The sequence below is a fragment of the Rhipicephalus microplus genome, chromosome 3 (assembly GCF_043290135.1).
Source record: "Rhipicephalus microplus isolate Deutch F79 chromosome 3, USDA_Rmic, whole genome shotgun sequence".
NCBI lineage: Eukaryota > Metazoa > Arthropoda > Arachnida > Ixodida > Ixodidae > Rhipicephalus > Rhipicephalus microplus.
Window position 1 is genome coordinate 96,940,312 of NC_134702.1, and position 18,921 is coordinate 96,959,232.

General features: G+C 45.0%; 1 long non-coding RNA gene across 2 annotated transcripts; it reads right to left on the minus strand.

Annotated features, from left to right (window-relative positions):
* Positions 1-8,396: 8,396 nt before the first annotated feature.
* On the minus strand, positions 8,397-11,548 carry LOC142803840 (uncharacterized). 2 transcript variants are annotated; one of them, XR_012894324.1, is made up of 4 exons: positions 11,326-11,548; positions 10,276-10,354; positions 10,030-10,090; positions 8,397-8,903 (listed from the first exon to the last, which is right to left on the minus strand). It is a non-coding gene; the product is annotated as an uncharacterized LOC142803840 (long non-coding RNA). The 2 variants fall into 2 exon arrangements; XR_012894325.1 differs by lacking the exon at positions 10,030-10,090.
* Positions 11,549-18,921: the final 7,373 nt, after the last annotated feature.

An 18,921-nucleotide genomic window follows, 5' to 3' on the forward strand; every position in this document is an offset into this window, starting at 1 on the left:
AGAATGGTTTGCTTCTGTGCTAGTTGGTGATCTTGCACGTCGAGTGGTTGCAGCCAAATTTAAATGCCCGCACGAAGGATATCAACAGCAATATCCCCATGTTATTTTTCCCCTTCGGTATTCTAGTATATTCATATAAGCTTTGTCGATGCCCTGATTCTGCAGTGCCTGTATGACGGCTGATATTTCCACTGAATCAAATGCCTTCTTGTAATCTATATAGGCTATGTATAGGAATCGGGCGCATTCTACGCATTACTCTAACACCTGATTTATAGTATGGACATGGTCTATTGTGGAGCAGCCTACACGAAATCCTGCTTGATCCTTTGGTTGATAGAACTTTAGTGTCGCCTTAATTCTAGTAGGGATTCTTTAGTGAATATTTTCTGGAAAATTATAGGTGTAACATTAAGAGAAAAGAAGAGGGCAGAATGGATCAGGATACAAACCGGGGTTAAGGATATCATAGTTGAAGTTAAGAAGAAGAAGAAATGGATATGGGCTGGGCATATAGCGCGCAGGCAGGATAACCGCTGGTCATTGAGTTACTGACTACATCCCAGAGAAGACAAGCTGGTTAGGGGGAGACAGAAAGTTATGTGGGCAGACGTGAGAATAACAAGTTAACGGGTATAAAGTGGCAGCAGCAAGCACAGGAGCGAGTTGACTGGCGGAACATGGGAGAGGCCTTTGTCATGCAGCGGACGTAGTCAGGTTGTGATGATGATGATTATGATGATGATGATGATGATGATGATGATGATGATGATGATGATGATGACGACGACGATGATCTTGGTAGTGGTGCAACACTATTGGACGTGGCAGTTGTGCGCAAAACTGCTCAGCCGTCCCTCCTGCGAGCCGTGTAACTTCGCTCGCGTCATGCTCGCTCACGTGTGCGATCGTGCTGCCAGCGGCGGCTGCTTTAATCCCCGCATACCTACTGGCACGCCTCGCCGAGCAGCAGCGACTGTGCCGGAGCGAGCGGCAGGCGCCTCTCACGTACAGTTCCTATACGGCATAGTGCATACGTGCAGCCGTCAAATCTGCATAGCACCGAAGCCTCCCCACCGGCAGCTTAGATTGCCGAGTGCGCTGCGGGAGACGAGCACGGGAAGAGTCGCAGACGCCCCCCCGCAGTTGTACACCGATAGACCTTTCTCCCCTTTTTTTCTCTCTCTCTTCGAGCTCGTCAAATGCAGCGGTGTCGCGAGACCCAAGGCCGTGAGTAGCGGAACGGAGACGCCGTCATAAAAGTGGCAGCGGAGCTTAGCAGGCATGACCTGGTGCCGGGATGCAATCATTTTATACGGCTCTGCGTAAGATTTGATTGGATGGGAAGTTTTTTCAGATCACTCTCTCTCGAATATATATATATATATATATATATATATATATATATATATATATATATATATATATATATATATATATATATATATATATATATATATATATATATATATATATATATATATATATATATATATATAGGAAATGATATTGCATAGTTTTATACCTCTGTGCTATGTTTTCGCACACTTTTTATTCTATTTATGCATGCTTACTGACAAAGTGTAGCTTCCTTGCCACGCATTATTAGGATATAAAGATGCCAACCACACCGAAAGCTACCAACGACTGATTTTGAATTTAATACGGGAATATGAGAATTTCGCACAATATGTTACCCGACAACCCTCGATAGTGACGTCAAAGAAAGTACAGATGACACCTTTTTACCCTCTTGACTCAGTTGTAGTAATGGAGATAAAGATGCGAAGTGCAGGAAAATGCAACATTCCACCGGCAGCGACCGAACCTGCCTAACGTTTTCGCTTGCAGGCGAAAAAACAAACGAACAGAACTTTACACTAGCCGTATATAAGCCATTCGTCAACATGGAATCCCAACAAGCACATTTTCCAGCTTTGGCGAGCCGTGTGAAGCTTAAGAAACAGATGGTTGATCCTGGAGGGGCCTATCGCAGCCTTCTTGGCCGATGCTAGGTCGTACCTCGGCGTAGAGTAAGCAGAGTCGAACCATAGCCTGTCACAGATCGCGCTAGAATGTCCCAGCTCCGGACCTGCCGTTCAAAGCTGTCTGTGGCAGCCCTGGTACTTGTACACAGCCTCCGCCACGCTGGGTAGCTGCGCGGACTTTTTCCGTCAGTGGCCGCGGTTGATAAGCAGCGGCGCGTGAAGAGTAACGGTGTGAGGTTCTTTCCTTCATTTTGTGTGTGTGTGTGTGTGTGTGTGTGTGCGTGAGTGTGTGTGTGTGTGTGTGTGTGTGTGTGTGTGTGTGTGTGTGTGCGTGAGTGTGTGTGTGTGTGTGTGTGTGTGTGTGTGTGTGTGTGTGTGTGTGTGTGTGTGTGTGTGTGTGTGTGTGTGTGTTTGTGTGTGTGTGTGAGAGAGAGAGAGAGGACACACGACGTCACGTTTTATCTCGAACTCTAGGAGCTTCGCTCTTAGAAGATTGGTTCCCACTCGCCATAAAGGCCGTGAGCGGCTCTGTCTATACTCCCACGTTTGCATCCACGTAAGTGCCTGATCAAGTGTACAGGACAACGAGCGCCGCCTTAGCCCAACTGGTAGAGCACCGGCCATGTCATCCGATGGTCGCACGTGTAGCCACTACCGGCGGCGAGTTGCCTTTTAATTTACTTCCATTTATTCCCGTTTATATGATAACTGATGTAACATAGTTAAACACTACCCACAACGTTCTTCTCTGACTTCATTAAGGTCGTTTTTAACAAAGGGGCTAGCCCTTCAAACTTTCTCCTTTTGAACAGCTTCGTAATGTATTTTTGTCACTCTCATTTCCTGCCGCACTTGCTGTGTTACGCTCAGGAACACCAGGGCAGAGCCGTCACTGCGGGCAACGCTGGATGTAGAGCGGAGAGTACGAGACGGGGGACCCTGTCCAGCGATCGACGCTAACTCAATCTTCCTCGCGATGTTTGGAATAAAATATTGCGCCAGTTCGTTCAGCTTTTTCTCTTGTGGCGTTCCAGGTTCACTTTTTAACGCCGCTTTAAAAATCTGTAACGGTCGTTGTGACTCTCTCATTTCGACTTTTTATCTACGCGGTGATTTAATTTCACTAGTCTCGGGTATGTGAAAGCGGTAGTGTTTGAGAAGCTTGTTTTGCTACAGTGCTCAGGGAAAAAATTTGCGAGCAATAGGTACGGTGTTCAGAAACGGGTTTGCTATCTGTTTATCTATAGTCATGTTTTTTTTTTTTAATTTCTTCCCTTGTGGCTCTCAAATTGACATGCCGAAGCTCGAGAACTCTGTAAGGCTGGCGCAATCGAAACCGGGTGCCTAGAATTGAGTATAGCCTTTTTATTTTTGGGCTAATTTTATGACATCGAACGTGGAACGCGCTTTAATAGTATTTATGTATTTCTTTTTTTACATGTTTCAAGAAAGCCATCATTAAAGCGGTCTCATTTGTGAAATTCTTGCATTGAAAATCGTTTATTGGAAGAGGGCTGCCCCCCCCCCCCCTCGCGCGCACCCCTCATGCGCACGCCTATATATGCATGATCTTAACTTTTGCGGTGGTACAGACTTGTTTTTTTTTTGTTTCATTTTCCAGATCAAATTTCTCGATTATTTTTGTGTACGGATAGGTCCTGCTCGGAGTTTTGCTTTGTTTCCTTAATCACTCACAAACGTGAATAATTTTAGGGTAACATCAAAGAAATAATTGTTTTATAGTAAATAAATATGTTATCGAAATTGAGGCGCCTACTCAAAGTAGAAATAGTACTGCCATTGTTAAAACTTCCAATACCCGCGTACACCGCTAATGCAGATGTGATAGGGATGGAAGCATTGCGTCGTCAGACTGAAATGAAAAAAAAAAGAAGCATTATTTGCATCGACGGGGAAAAAGAAATCAATGAGCCAACTTTTCTATGATCTGTGGAAGCAGTTGGACTGAAATATTTTTGATCGTGGAATCTATGACAGGATATTGCTACGTTTCCAGGCATAGCGGTACAGGAGTGCCTTTCTCTGTTTTATGGCATTGTTAAAAGCGCAGTGCCGTGTATTCTTTTTTTTTTGTTTTATTGCTTTTTTATTTTCATTTATTCTTGCACTGTATATACGCTTCTTTCGCTCCAACACCGTGATGCTTATCACATCCCCATCTAAGTTGTACCCATTATGTTACATTTTTTTTTTCAACCTTGTTAAGTAGAGACTGAATAAAAATTCGTGCGTCTCACTTTTGAACAATGTGCATTGTCGGCATCATTCATTTGGCAGCCGCATTCCTTTCGGCCATAAACTTGCTATTTGTGTTTAATATATATACGATACAACGTTCAATTCAATTTTTTTGCCTCTTCGCATTTCTTCGAGCGCCGCGCCTCTTTTCGTTTATAAAGAGTCACTTTTTATGCCGTTATTGATGAGATGTGCTGAATACAACTGCTTTTTATGCCCTCACGCGCGCTCAGAGGCCGTCGTTATAAATTGTAGCGACCGTTATTCGTTCGAGGAACGCTATCGATCCATTTCTTGAAGGGTAACTGCAGTCTGCTTTGTTTGCGTTCAATCAAAACTCTAACAATCGAAAAAAATATGAATCAAGCTACGGCTGCGAAGGACGACTCTTGTGCCTCGAAGGCAATTTTCGAGTTCCGATAAATGTGTAGGACCATAATACTGGGCTGTGCCATATGTCGTTGTAGCTCGTTCGAGGACACTTCTTTAAGAGAACAAAAAAAAACTCTGCATTGCTGTTTTATTCCTAAAGAGGTCGTGAAACGAAAATGAAGCTGTCCGGTTGTAATTTTCTGTGCTTCAGTAAAGATAGACATGCCGATTCTGAAGTACTTCGGCGCAATTTACAGTCTAAATTTATTAACACCTGTTCGAAATCAGTTTTCTCGGGCTCCTAAACTGCCATGAGGCCCTATTGGCCACCATAGGCACTAACATGTGACATCGGTGAAACGTCATGGTAAGAGAAGTTATAAAGGGAGATACAGCCTGTTTTGGTCGAAGTGACAGATTTATAAGAACCTAGGAGAGAGAAAAATAACACAATTTTTCCTACTCTAAATTGCCTATACTGTGGAAGTGCACCGTGTAATACGCTTGCTTCCACTCTAAAGTACTTCCGGGCTCTGTCCCGTGTCACCGTCGCCTTCGCTCGCTCGTTGCGACTTCCTGGTGTTTTTCTGACTGGCTGCGTTAAGGCGCGTTTACGCTAGAGAAAGACGACACTGCCATGACACCGACGAAAACACAAGGCAGACGCAAACCATCGGCCGACGAGTCGCCCGCCGACGAAGTCGCCAAACCCAATGGTCACGCTGGACCGACGACGACGACGACGCCTCAGAAGACGGCATTTCATCGTAGTGTAACATGATGAGAGGCGTAAAACACCAGCAAAACGCATCCGCAGACTCGTCGTCGGCGTGCTTTCGGGAGATCGGCGGCTGAGCGAATATGTGCCCCATGTCTTTGCTTCAAACGACCACGAAGCGCGCAATCTTAAGGGAGTTAACAATGCCTTCTCCGAGGCTTCCGCGGCGTCTGAATGGGCAGCTCGAGCGCCCAACGGAAGTATTTTCTTCACTACCCTATTGTGTATCCCCAACCCCGCCCCTCGTTACCATGGATTATGGTGAAGGCTGCGCCGAGTAGCCGGAGAGGGACAATGGCAGAGCAGGAAGCATGGCTGAAAATGAGGTGCAGGTGGGCAAGTTTAGTCAGTGTCACTGCGTGTGCCTCCAAATGTGACTACAGCCAACGAAGGGCGGTGAGCACGACAAGACGCGGGCGGCGTCTTCGAGAGACCACCCGCGGACTGTTTGTGTCTTTGCAGTGTACATACGCCTGACGATAGTTATAGCGCGAGAACAAAACGACGACACAGAGACAAGAAGGACAGTTCTCGCGCTATAACTATCGTCATGCCATACCAACTAGCCCAAGCTGCCACACTTCTAAGGTACATACGCCGACGACAAGAGAAAAGACACCCCTAAAGACAGCCCGCAGACCAAAAATGGTGACGTGCCTCTCTAGTGTAAACGCGCTTCTAGGTTTGGGTTTTATGGCGCGTTTTGGGTGGTGTATTCCTCGCTATGCCTATCGTGTGCGTTGTCAGACAGTGGCCAAGAACTTATCAAGGGGTAAACAACGTTCGTGACGGTGTTACGGCACCGCAGTCGAAACGGTATGGCGCTACGAACCGCGGACAACTATAGCTTAGGAAACGTCACTGCGTCGCCATGTTTTGTCGACGACAGAGAGTTTTCGTTGGCTGATTTAAAGTGACATCAGCTATACAGTTGGGGGAAACTCGAGTGGAGGAGCCAGAATTGTGCTTTTATCGCTGTTAAATGAACTCAGACAATGAAACTAGTCAAGGTATAGTATTCAATGAACGGCCGGGATTCTCAATACACACGGAGTTGAAGATTTTCTGAAAATGTTTAGCTACCCCTTTAAGCCGTGAACTTTTTTCACGGACGTACGCTTTTGCCGTCAGTTATTGATATTTGATAGTTTCCATCATATATTTTAGGAATAAAGTAGCTTGATTGTGTACACAGCGCAAAAAAATGAGTCATTATGTAACGCTTGTTGTGCAACCATGCTTCGAATATTTGATCTATACTTCCTGTCTCAGATAACCCTTACTCAAAAGTCATATATGTCACAAACTATATGCGGCCATGCCTGTATATATGTGGCTACCATGTGCCATAACTGGATGTAGGTGAATAGTGCCGTATAGTGCCCGAAAGGTGAATATATGGAGTCAAATACAACCATACATGGCCCGCAGCCACACCACGTACGACATCAAATATATCCGTATATGGAAATGTGCTTCCAGATATGAGATAAAGGGTGAAGAAATGATGTGGTATAAAGCTTTGTATCCATAGTGAAGAAGTACCCGGCGTCCTACTACGCGCACCAAGTTCACTCGAAATGCAGCTTTTGTCCGTCAGGCCCCTCCCACCAAAATTGCCCCTGGCACGTTTCGATCGGTGCAAGCTTTCCAGCCTTACGGACATAGCAAGAGCTGCCTCCGGTATAAGCAAGGGAGATTGCACTCAGTTAACCTACGTCCCTGATACGCGGGCATGCTAACCTCCGTTACGACGAACCTCGGTTAACCGGAGTGAACAACAGTAGGCGCCAAATGCAGATGGCACAGGATAAACACGAAAAGTTATTTTTAGCTTCGGTTGTGAAACAAGTCACGTGACACTCAGTTTCACGATTAACGTTTAGCTGGTTTTCACAAGTGTGCTAGTTGGCAAGTACAATGTATTTCGTTCAAATAACTCCTTTCTCTTCGCACCTGGAGTCACCGAGCGTATTCCATCAAAAGTTTTTGACAACGTCTAGCATATGTTATTGCTAGTCTCGCAACTATGGGCGGAGTCAACTTACACTCGGTGCTAAAGTCATGACAATCCGTTGCATGTTACGTTTGGTATCGCCCTGTTTGGTGCGTGGTTTGTACTGACGGGCTTCTTCGCGTGCCAGCGTCTCTGTCATTCAGAAAGGTCCTGTTGGCTTGCCTTTGGGAAGACGTTTCGGCCTAAATTGGAGCCAAGCTGCCTGTGACCGACGACATGGTATCCGCCATTTTCTTTGTTAGTTTCCTAAACTGAGGTGGTCAACCTCAGTTCAGAGCAACGACGGTTAGTGGCGTAATTGTGGTTAGTGGGGTAACTGTGGTTGGAATTTCCGTCGAACTGGATGTAACTATAGGAGGTTTGCCGTGATTGAGGTTAGCGTGCCCGTGTAACAAGGGTATTAGATAGAGGTGGTATTACGTTTGAGCGTAGATACTGGCGGGCAGTTCTTGCGATGCGTGTTGGCTTGACGCACGTAGGCTTTTTTTTTTTTGCTGATTTGGTTTTTTGGGCTCACCTTGTGACTAGTAGACGCTCGCACAGTACACTCTAAGCCAAAACGGAGCAACAGGGGTATAGGGGTTGCTCCTTTCAGGGAGCAATTGCATTGCCACTCCCATTACTCTCCTAAAAGGAGTAACTGCAGAGGGAGGAACCGTTGCTCTCCTTTCAGTTCCTCCTTCGGGGGATGAACAGTTACTCCCTCCAGTTCCTCCCTGCAGACCAACAGTTACTCCCACCAGTTGCTCCCTGCCGACCAACCCTTACTCCCACCAGTTGCTCTCCTAAGAGCAACAGTTTCTCTTTACCGTTCCTCCCACGTGTTTGCAGTTACTCTCTGAAAACCAACTGCACATGCTTCCAGTTACTCCTTGGGGAAATGAGTATTTATCTCGAGTATGCTTGTCACACGCTTAACACATGGCGAGAGCTCCTTGGAAGAGCACTGCTTGGGTGCTTCTAACACAAAAAGTGGACAATATTGAAAGGAAAATAAATGCTTTATTGTTCTTTTTATGAGGCGACGTGTGACCACACGTAAAAGTAGACTTCGCCACACCACAGCCAGCACTAAACAAACACCATAATACATCAAAGGTTTTCTGCGTCATCCGTGGAAAAACAATCTTGAATTTCTAGCATAGGGCAGTCTGTGTCATCATTGGTGAGAGAAGGGCAACTTCTCCAATTCTGAAGAACTCAAGTTTCGCAGCTGGTGTTTCCATCAGGCTAGCGCAGCAGAACGTCACCGCAGGCATATGTGAAGCATCTCATTGCTGCAAGAAAAAAAATAGAAGTGTGAGGTTAAACATGCCAGAATCAATTCATAACAATGAGTCACACACACTGAAGCAGCGCTTACATTCTAGGATGTCTACTGCAAAACGAAATGTGAAAAAAAGGAAGGTTCGGCCAAACGTTACTTGGCAAGCCATATAAATGCTGATGTGGTAGACGCTCTTCACATGATGTCTCGGACAGCAATATTCTGGAAGAAAATGTCCAGCACCTCAACAAGGCATATTTGTAGCAGTTAAAGATACCCTTAGGTTCAGTTAACTTGTTTCCTATACACAGCTGAGTTACATTTCTATGAGCCCAGTCACCAATGGGCATTCTAAATGAGGTCATGTGTGTGGCAAATAACACGTACTGTCCGCTCATGTTAAAATACTTATTTAGCTCGTGCACATAGTTGCTCTCGATTCTACTGTTCTATCATACGCTGCTGCGTCTTGAATTGTGCAATACCTGTAGGCACAAGCCAAGCATGCAAAGCCTGCTTGAAAGCAACCATTTGCAGAGGCTACATGATAATCTTCAGTATATTTCTTTGTACCTGACGCAAACGGCTGGACAAAACTATAGACAAATAAATGTAGACCGTGCTACCTTCAAAAAATGCTTTAAATTTAGAAAACTAGGGTGCATTTGTTCACTCGGTTGACGAGTCACAGGCACGAGATATGTAAACGAAGCAATATATCTTAAGGCATGCACAGATATTCTGATTCTTTGTTTGACAGTGTCACAGATAGCTTGCCAATACATATATATTTGAGAGCAACAAGATGTGAAGCTTTTATTAGTTCAACGTCTTGTTGGTTCACAGCCAAACAGGTTACTGCTTGTTAGACAAATTGGAATAAGCACACCATGGTTTCCAAAAAAAAAAGCATTATTAGAAGTTAGCTCCTGGTGTGAATGTCTGCCTATTTATTTTGTACTGCCTTCTACATGTGCCACAAAGACATTTGTTGAGGATGTGCTACCAGTCAAGCCAAGATCGCATACTTGGTCAATGTGATGGAAATACAAACATTAGAAACACTGCCACCTCTAGTAAGAGCATAACACTTCAGTATCTTGGACTAGCAAAGAGGTGCACAAGAAAGTTAAGCCCACTCTTGCGGAACTTTGAACGCGAATATTTCAGAGTGGGGGAGGTCAACATGCTGTGGCACTTTTAAACCCACGAAACATCTGCAGAAAACAGGGTAAAGGCAAGTCAAGAAACGCTGTAATGAAGGCCTGCGCATGGACAGCTTTGTGAATCTAGGCCCAAGTGTTATGCTTTGTGCAAGCCAAAATCCATGTAAATAGGGAAAGCATACTTTTAGGAGTACCAGCGTAAACAAATCTTGGCAGTTGGCTTTTTAGTACAAACAGCAATCCCTGCAATGAGGGATTGCTGTTTCCTCACACGGTAACAGTGTGAGCACACACACTGGCCAGCGGAGCCATGTCGAATTGTCAGTGTAACCATGTGGCATAATGAACTATTCTCTGGCCAACACATGCACAGTTTGCCCCTAAAAAGCGATGCTTTCATATACGTAGTACAAAAAGTCTGCACTTACCAAAATTCACTTGCTTTCTGTACTTTAGCATCGTTGGGAGCATCTTTATCTGCAGTATAACCAAATTTGTGTCATATCCCTGAAAAAAAGTAAAAGACATGCATCAAATATTGTTTCATTTGGTAGCAGTGAAGTCAGGTTAAGAACAGCCAAGTGGGAATCAGCCGAATTATGTGCATGCGGCAAATCCCAAACGGCGTTATTGAGGTTGTCGAAATTTTCGTCGATTGGTATTAACGTCGATATGTGACTTCAACGGCATGCCAAATTTTCACAGCGCATAAAGATTTCATGATGCAGAATAATGACAGCGCTAACGAAAACATACAGCATTTATGATTGTCTTTTACAATATTCAGTTTTGCTAAGGTTTTACATCACTAAAGAAATCTGAAAGATTTGGGTCATTCCTCCTCCAATTGTTCTGTCAATATGTAAACTGCTCACTTGATGGTGCGCTTATAAAATAGTACGTTCAGCGCAGAGGTGAAGCAAGTGACGCAATGATGTGGGCAGATTTTTTTTTTTTTTTTTTTTTTAGGCGCGCGGGGAGGGGGGGTCCGCTTATCTGAATAGGCCGGGCAAGCGAATATGGTCGTCAATTTGGGCTCCCTACGCCCGGCCTAAAAAAATTCTGTGCGCAACCACCTGGCTATGCCAGTGAAGTGATGCGACAATGATTTGTTCACTTACTGATTTACATACACTTTACATCTCTAAAAAATGCGGCCCAAGGCCCCAACACTCAGCCGTTTACATTACATAAAGCCAATGGTAGAAAAGTGCCAGTATGAATGCAGCTACAACCCCGCCCCAATGTTTCTTCAAGCGAGGTAGTGCTGCGGAAATGAACTTTTAACTGCAAAAGTACACTGGCACTGCAGTGGTGACAGGGGAAGCAAGAGGGTATGCAGGCGGTAATAGAGGTTTTTAGTCCGATACGGCTAGCAATGGATACGGTGAATAAGAGCAAATCATTTCTCTTTCAATAGCGCAACCACTCAACAATGTATTGTAAGAGCATTAAATGTTGCTGGAAATGCCACTCACCTGCACGCTGATGCATGCTCGGTCCTTTGTCCGACGAGCGAACAGGCTTGCAGATAGCTGAAGACATGTTTACGATGTATTTGTTCCACCCAGCAGCAAAATCCACAACTACTTCGCACTCCATAAAGATAAATATACACTAACCTTCATCACGAATAAGCAGAAACGCAAATCTGCGGCACACACACACGATCCAAACATAGCTCACAAGCTCGCCCGTCCATGTGCTCGCCAACCACAGACCATATGAAATTGAGTAAGTAGTGCGAACGGGAACCTAGTTGCGCCGAAAAAAAAAAAAAACGTCCAGCAGTGGCAGCACAGGCGTCAGCGCAATAATTTCAGTGTGTTCTCCTAATACAATTATAAAAAAACTGAGGTACACTAAAACTCATAAATAAATATAAAAAGTTGAGTGTAATTTTTATTTAGTGCTAGTCAACATAAACACTGAATAAAAATTACTTTGTAACTTACATCGTTTGCTACACCAGCGCCACTTTTGTCGTGCGGGCGCAGATGGCGCAGATTTGTCATTCTGCCCTCAAACTACACGGTGAAGCGTGCTACTAAGTGAATGGCTGATGAGAAGCGCGTCTGGGTCCGCTTTTTTTTTTTTTTTCTTCTCCGATATATCTGGGCGGGTGGGGGGGAGGGGGGGGCTCCTTATGCACGTGTTTCGGTGCTTGATCGACTTTGACGCCCTTACTTCGCGGACGAACGGCGTGTCTAGGCTTTTTTTATCGTTGTTTTGCACGTGTTTCGGCATTCGGCCGCTTTGACGTGCCAACTCTCCATTCTGCTGCTGCGTGTGTTAGGTATTTGCCGTACTGTATTCTCAGGCCTTCTGTGTTCAGCCAGCGCTGCTATCTTATTATCTACGGATGCTAAAATAAATCACTGTTTTGGCTTGGTGAAGTTTGGCACACAGAACAAACAATAATCTGGCCCATAAATATCAATGTGGGCGGCATGCATATTTGTGTGCGGTGTCCTGCCGGAAAGTAACCGTTGCGTGACGAGAGCATTTACAGCGGTTCCTCATTCCGTTGCTCCTTTACAAACTTAAGATGAATACAGTTGCTCCCCCATTCTCGAACAAGTCGGCCATCTTGTTCCGCTTGGTCTTTTCGGAGAGTAACAGTCGGTCTGAAGGAGTAAAAACAGCCGTTGCTCCCATTTTGGCCATTTTTGGCTTAGAGTGTACTGCTGTAAAACAGATCAAGTGTATATGCTGTATGTCTAGCACCGATCACGCAGTGCTTAAGGACGTAAACGCCACACTTCGGGTCGAAGTAACGCACGCAGATTGCTCACTGACTCAAATGGAAGGTAAATATTAAGTCATACACGTAGTTTCACTTCTAACGTCTACAGTTCGTGTGATGTCTGGGCGACTTTGACACGAACTCTTGCATCAGCACCAACAACCTGCATCGCGTAGATTTGTTACGACAGCACGCCGTTATCCCGTGTAAATGCTGTTAATGATGCATTTGGTTTCCCGTCCCGAAACCACAATATATGAGAGATGCCGTAGTGTACGGCTCCAAAAATCTGAACTATTTGATGTGTTTTGAGGTGCACTGACGTCGCACAATAGATGGGCCTTCGGCATTTCGCCTTCATCTGAATACGACCACTGCGGCTGGAATCGAACCCATGACGTTCGCGTTAATGGCCAAGCACCAGAACCACGGCTCTACCGCGGAGAAACACGCGCATAGCACTCGTTACACTTAAGAAGAAAAAAAGAACGATATGACGTTTCACCGTTCGAAAGCACTGTGTTTTCGCTTTTACCATTTGCAAGCCGAGTAATGATGGTGTCTATCGACTTGAAAACTCGCATGAATACCTTTAACGACTTTAACGACCATGTGTTTTTTCTTTAATCGACCAGGTTGTCTCAAGCCTCTGTCATCATACTAAACATTTTTATTTCCCGTTTCGATCAGTGAGCACTGTAGTGACATTTATGCTATCGGAGAAAGAGACTGAAGTCCCAACTTATGCGAGGTTTCGTCGCTGAGTGCAACGAGGAAATAAATTGCGGCTATCTAGAGTGCGCTCTAAAGATAGCTCTAGGCTGAAAGCAAGAGCGATACTTATCACGTGCTTGGCCTCATATCACCTGATAGCCATACATTGGCGACAGGTAAGCATGCGGAGCAGCCCTTCGGCTCCATACGCCCTGAAAGATACATGCCCTCAAGTGCAAGGTAAACAGAAACAACCGGCTCGCACGTATCTTGCGACGCTTCGGGACATTCCACTCGTGTCGAGAGGGAAGAAAAAAATCTCCGAGAATCCCCGAGCTGGCTCGAGCATATCGACCACTTTATACCGGGGATGTGTATGCAAATAAGAGCGAATTACAAGAAGCAAGAAAAGACAGACAGGCTCCGGGGTGATATCGCTAAAGCATATGACGCGAAATAGCACAAAACGAAGAGTAGGCGGCATTCCGCGACAGTTGAAAGGCATCGCGTTCGTAATCTTAGGCCTTCGCAAAACTCGCATATCCGCTTTTTTTTCCCCTCTTCGTAGCAGCACTTCACGTTGTAGGGAATGCCGAGGATAAATCAATGCGAGAATCTGAGCTCGAGTTCAAACTATCACATGCGTGTCGCAGTTTTGCCTTTCTGCAACTAGGTCTGGTACAATACAGGGTGCCTGCATGCATTATTTCTTTATTTCTGTTTTAAAGAAAATGATGGCGATGAGAACGGCGCTAATGGAGGAAGTGTTGCTGCGACGGAAGCCCGTACTCCCCATTTGTTTGAGACTGTTATTGACTGTTAGATAGCAGCGCAACGTCTTCGCGCTTCCGACCATACTTGAAACACAGCCTCATCTGTTCGGTCTTTGTCATATAAAGGCTTGCGGAGGGTTTCCCGTTGAGGGGAGAGGGAGTTTTGCTGTAGCGCCTTCATTACCCCCTTAACTCCCCCTCCCCCTAACGCTTACTCAAGTGAGAAAAATGCGAAGCTCCGCAAAAATTTTGTAAATGAAAATGCAATGATGACGTGGGCTTCTGACAACAACGGTGTGCCATGTACCCGGGTTCTCAGTGGTAGTGATGGCCAGTGAGTACTTTGAATGTAGCATCGGGTGTCCTTGGTCACCACTGTCGTAAAAAAAAGAACTTTAAGAGCTGCGTCAGTTCCGCCTTCAAGGGTAACAACGTAATCGCGACAGCTAGCGTAATCGGGCCTCATTTGGTAGCCTCCATGGCTACGGTTCACGGCGTGGACCTCAAACGTGCCTTCAAACGAACGACAGCGTCTAGCATTGACCGTTTCAAGCTGTCCGAGAATGCTTTATGCAAGCGCAGTTGTTTAGTGCTCACTACGCCATAATCCTTGCTTTTGCGGATCAGCAAGGAGCCCACTGTACGCGTCTCGTCTGTGAAGCAACACGTAAACCTATGCTGCTGTTTCCTTTGCTTATGGTGATGGCACATTTTCTGAGCTCTTTGTAATGGGTGGTGGGCCTTTAGAACACGTTTCACGATTCAAGTGTTTTGACGTACGGCACGATTCTGTGCTTCTTTGACGAAGTATTACATTCGTTAAGGAGACTCTTTCAGCTACATGACATTCGTACAATGTTTTTCCGAGTCAGTTTAAAGAAATATCATGGCTCTATGGTGGAACTCGGATTGTACGCATGACAAGCTGGCACAAAAGAGCCAGCTTGTCATGCAGACGGCCAGGATTTGGTTTCAACTAGAACCAGAACGTTTTTATTATTTAATTTATTTGCGTCTTTCTAAATTTTTCGCTCACGGACACAATGACGATTTTTCGCCCACAACTAACGACGCCAACGCCGACATCAACACCGGAGTTACAGCGAAAGGAGCTCTTTAACGCGATCGCGGTAAAACGTGCGCAGCCATAACCCCGCGCATTGAAAGACGACCTGGAAGGTCCGACTGAATGAATTCATGGGATAGCATGAGTGCCCCCTTAAGGTGAATAAGGGTTACGACGTGCCCCCCCTACATAACCCCTTTAGAGCACGCCCACGAGCCTTGTATCTTTTTTTGTCTACAGCGTATAACCGCTCTTCCGAGCCACGAAAATGTCAAAGCAACTATGCAACGCAAACAGTTGTTCTATTCGCATCGCTCTATTATTCTTTCCTCTCGGCACGAATATTCCGGAGTGCGCGGTGACCGCTTGACCGGAAGGAGCGGGGACGGAAGTGGCCGTCGATGACGGTGGGAGCGCGCTCAGGTGACCACGCCTAGCGTGGGCGTCTGCGTGTGTGCCGTCACCCACGGTGTACCGCGCCATCTATCTCGTCGAGCGAAAGTGGGCCCTTGTCAAACGCACGAGCAGAAGGGCCCGGGACCGCGTGCAAACATATACGTCGAGTCATTCAGCTCTCCACTTCAGTCGAAACCTCGCCTTGGGTCGACTTTTCTCTCTAGGGTTGGGCACTGTTTGTTCTTGCTATAAGATTACATCGCCCGAGTGCCTTGGCAAATATTTTTAAAAGCAGACGAAGGAGTAAAAAAACAACGAACTACATGAGAATTTGGTAAACTCAGCGTTATGCACCGAGACAACTGGCCTGCGCGACGGAAACAGGAGATGAGAAAACTGCTGCTGCCTAACGCAAGCACAGGTAGATAGGTTAGCAAACCGGTATAACAATACTTTTTTGCAGACTAGTTGGTTCATACTTGAAAAATTGATTTGCTGCACAAGCTTGAAGGAAAACAAGGGAGACAGGAAAGAGCGTGAAACAATGAAATGCGTGGACAGCCACTACATTAAAGTTACCGTGCGTTGATTTTTCCCCCAACAACAGTAGCGCCACTGCTCGTAGCGGGACGAGCAAAGCTAGAGATGCGATACACATTGGCCGTGACGTTCAATTTCTTCTCGCGGCGCAACTCTGTCCGCTAACTCAAATTTTATTTGTTCAGGTGGTTATCCGCAGTGCTGTGAAGGCTCTGAAAAAATAATGTAGTCTATTGCTACTGTTTAAGCATTGCTACAAGAAGCGTTACCATTGAATCATTACATTCAGCGTTATATAAAAGCATGCTTCCGGATTCTATTTTCTGCAAGGCTCCTTTTGACATGCGCAGCGGGAACTTGCACCTCGTCATTCAAGAGGCGTTATTGTACATTCGTTTTCTGTATTACATTTGATTTGTCACTCCTTTTCTAATGCGATGTAGCCCATGCGCAACACTCTGAATCCGCCCCGCCACGGTGGTCTAGTGGCTAAGGTACTCGGCTGCTGATCCGCAGGTTGCGGGATCGAATCCCGGCTGTGGCGGCTGCATTTCCGATGGAGGCGGAAATGTTGTACGCCCGTGTACTCAGATTTGGGTGCACGTTAAAGAACCCCAGGTGGTCGAAATTTCCAGAGCCCTCCACTACGGCGTCTCTCATAATCATATGGTAATTTTGGGACGTTAAACCCCACAAATCATCAACACTCTGAATCCATGTACTTAATCTCAGTCGGTGCGGCAAAACTAGTTTTGGTAGCGCCTGTCATGTGTTTGCTCTTCTTTTTGTGCTCGTCAAATTTTTGCGCTTATTGTTAAACTGTTCATGTATCGCCAACTAGCCGAACAACTTGTTCTTCTTTAAGCATTTATTTTAAGCATTACATTTAAGCATTACTAATAAAGTGAGCGGGCCAATACATGATACGGAAAGAGGAACATGACCTGCAAACCTGCTCCTTCGCTTCGTATAGAACCTCGAAGCTCTCTTAACTCACACGTTTCAAATCCAATCAGAAAGCTCTCTAACGATCATCCGAATATACCATACGATCTGTAGGGTTGAGAGCTGGGCTAGTTGGTGAGACATCATTTAACCATATGGTGTAGTAGCGCAATTTTCATGGGGACGAAGAGGACAAGAACACACGACACTCGCTACACTCGCAACTAATTTTATTTCAGAAGCAGCACATCATATATAACCCATAACCCTAGCGACACAGAAAAGAACTACGAACATTGAATCATTGCCAACAGAAGCTTTTGCGCAGACTCAAGCGATAGTACACGGCAGTTACGCTTACACTTTAAGATGACATAACTAAAAACAGCCCTGGGTAACATCAAATAAAAAAAACAAAAAAATTTGCGGGAATTCACACGTGTTTGAAACAAAATTTTGAAACGACAAAAAGGAGAGTATGACACATGCAAACACTGATCTCAATTAAGTCCTTCGAGGTAGCTGGCTTCTCGGTCACTTAACGAAACCGATGACTGACTAATGCATCCTTCTTTACTTTTTTTAATGTGGAAAGCTTCGACAATTTCTCTGGTTAGTTGGTTTCCATGACGGAAGACAACGGTCGTGTCACTGAACAGTGGTGAGCAGCCACACTGGGAACAGTGTCTCTTTATGTGAGAATCAATGTCAGTTCTTAATGATCGCTTGTGTTCTAAAAGTCGGGTGTTCAAACATCGACCCGTCTGGCTGATGTATACCTTTCCACACGTCAGCGGCAAGCAATACACGACTGATAGGCTACACTTAACAAACTTTGTTGTGTGATTTACCGTACAACTACCAGCATTAGTGTTTACTGCTATGGAAACTTTACGGTCTAGTTTGGAACATATTTTACTAAGCTTGTTGGGTGCCGAAAAAACTAGTTCTAGGCCATAGCGATTACCTACGTTTTTTAAGTTATGGGCAATCTTGTGCGCATATGGAACTGACACTATGTTCTTCCTGTTTTCATTACTTGTCATTTTTTTATGAAAGTTGTTGCGTACGTGACTAATCAGCTTGTTAGCCGATCTACACAACACGTGTTTTTCGTACACAGCATTTTTTAGCCTGATAATTTGTTGGTTGAAGCTTTCGCTAATCTTTTCTGGACATGACTTTGTTAAGGCTGCTCTCAAACATGAAAAGGCTATGCCACTCTTTACAACTTTAGAATGTGGCGATCGGTAGCTATAAGTAAGGGTTTTTCCGTTCGCGGATTGTATGACCAGCATACATGTTCTGCTGTGGCATCTAACTCAATATCCAAAAACTGCAGTTTGTGATTGACTGGTAATTCATGAGTAAATTCAAGCCCTCTACTATTTTTCTTGAAGACTTTCAAAACTTCTGCGACCTTTTAATCCCGACCTTCCGATTCAATAAAAACCAAAAAGTCATCTACAAACCGAAACACTTTGAGTGCAAGCCCTTTAAGGTTTAAATCTATTGCCTTGTCCATTTTTGCTAAATAAATTGTGCTTAAAACCGGGGCTACTTTCGAGCCTATTGTGATACCGGATTTTTGTCGGTACATAGCCTTGTTCCACATAACAAATGTCGACCTAAGGTAAAAGGTTAACAATTCAAGAAAGGCATCCACCGATACACCGCACTTATTCACAAACTCTAATTCATCGTTGTTTTCTTCTGTTATACATTGCTTTACACTTGACAATAGCGGACCATGCGAGATGTTGTAATACATATCTTGTATGTCTACGCTGAAGAAATAGCATTTTCCTGAGTTATGTGTGCTTAAATACGAAACTAACGCCTCAGAGTTTGGCAGACTGAAAGGATCCGATACATTCAATGTCTTAAGGTGACA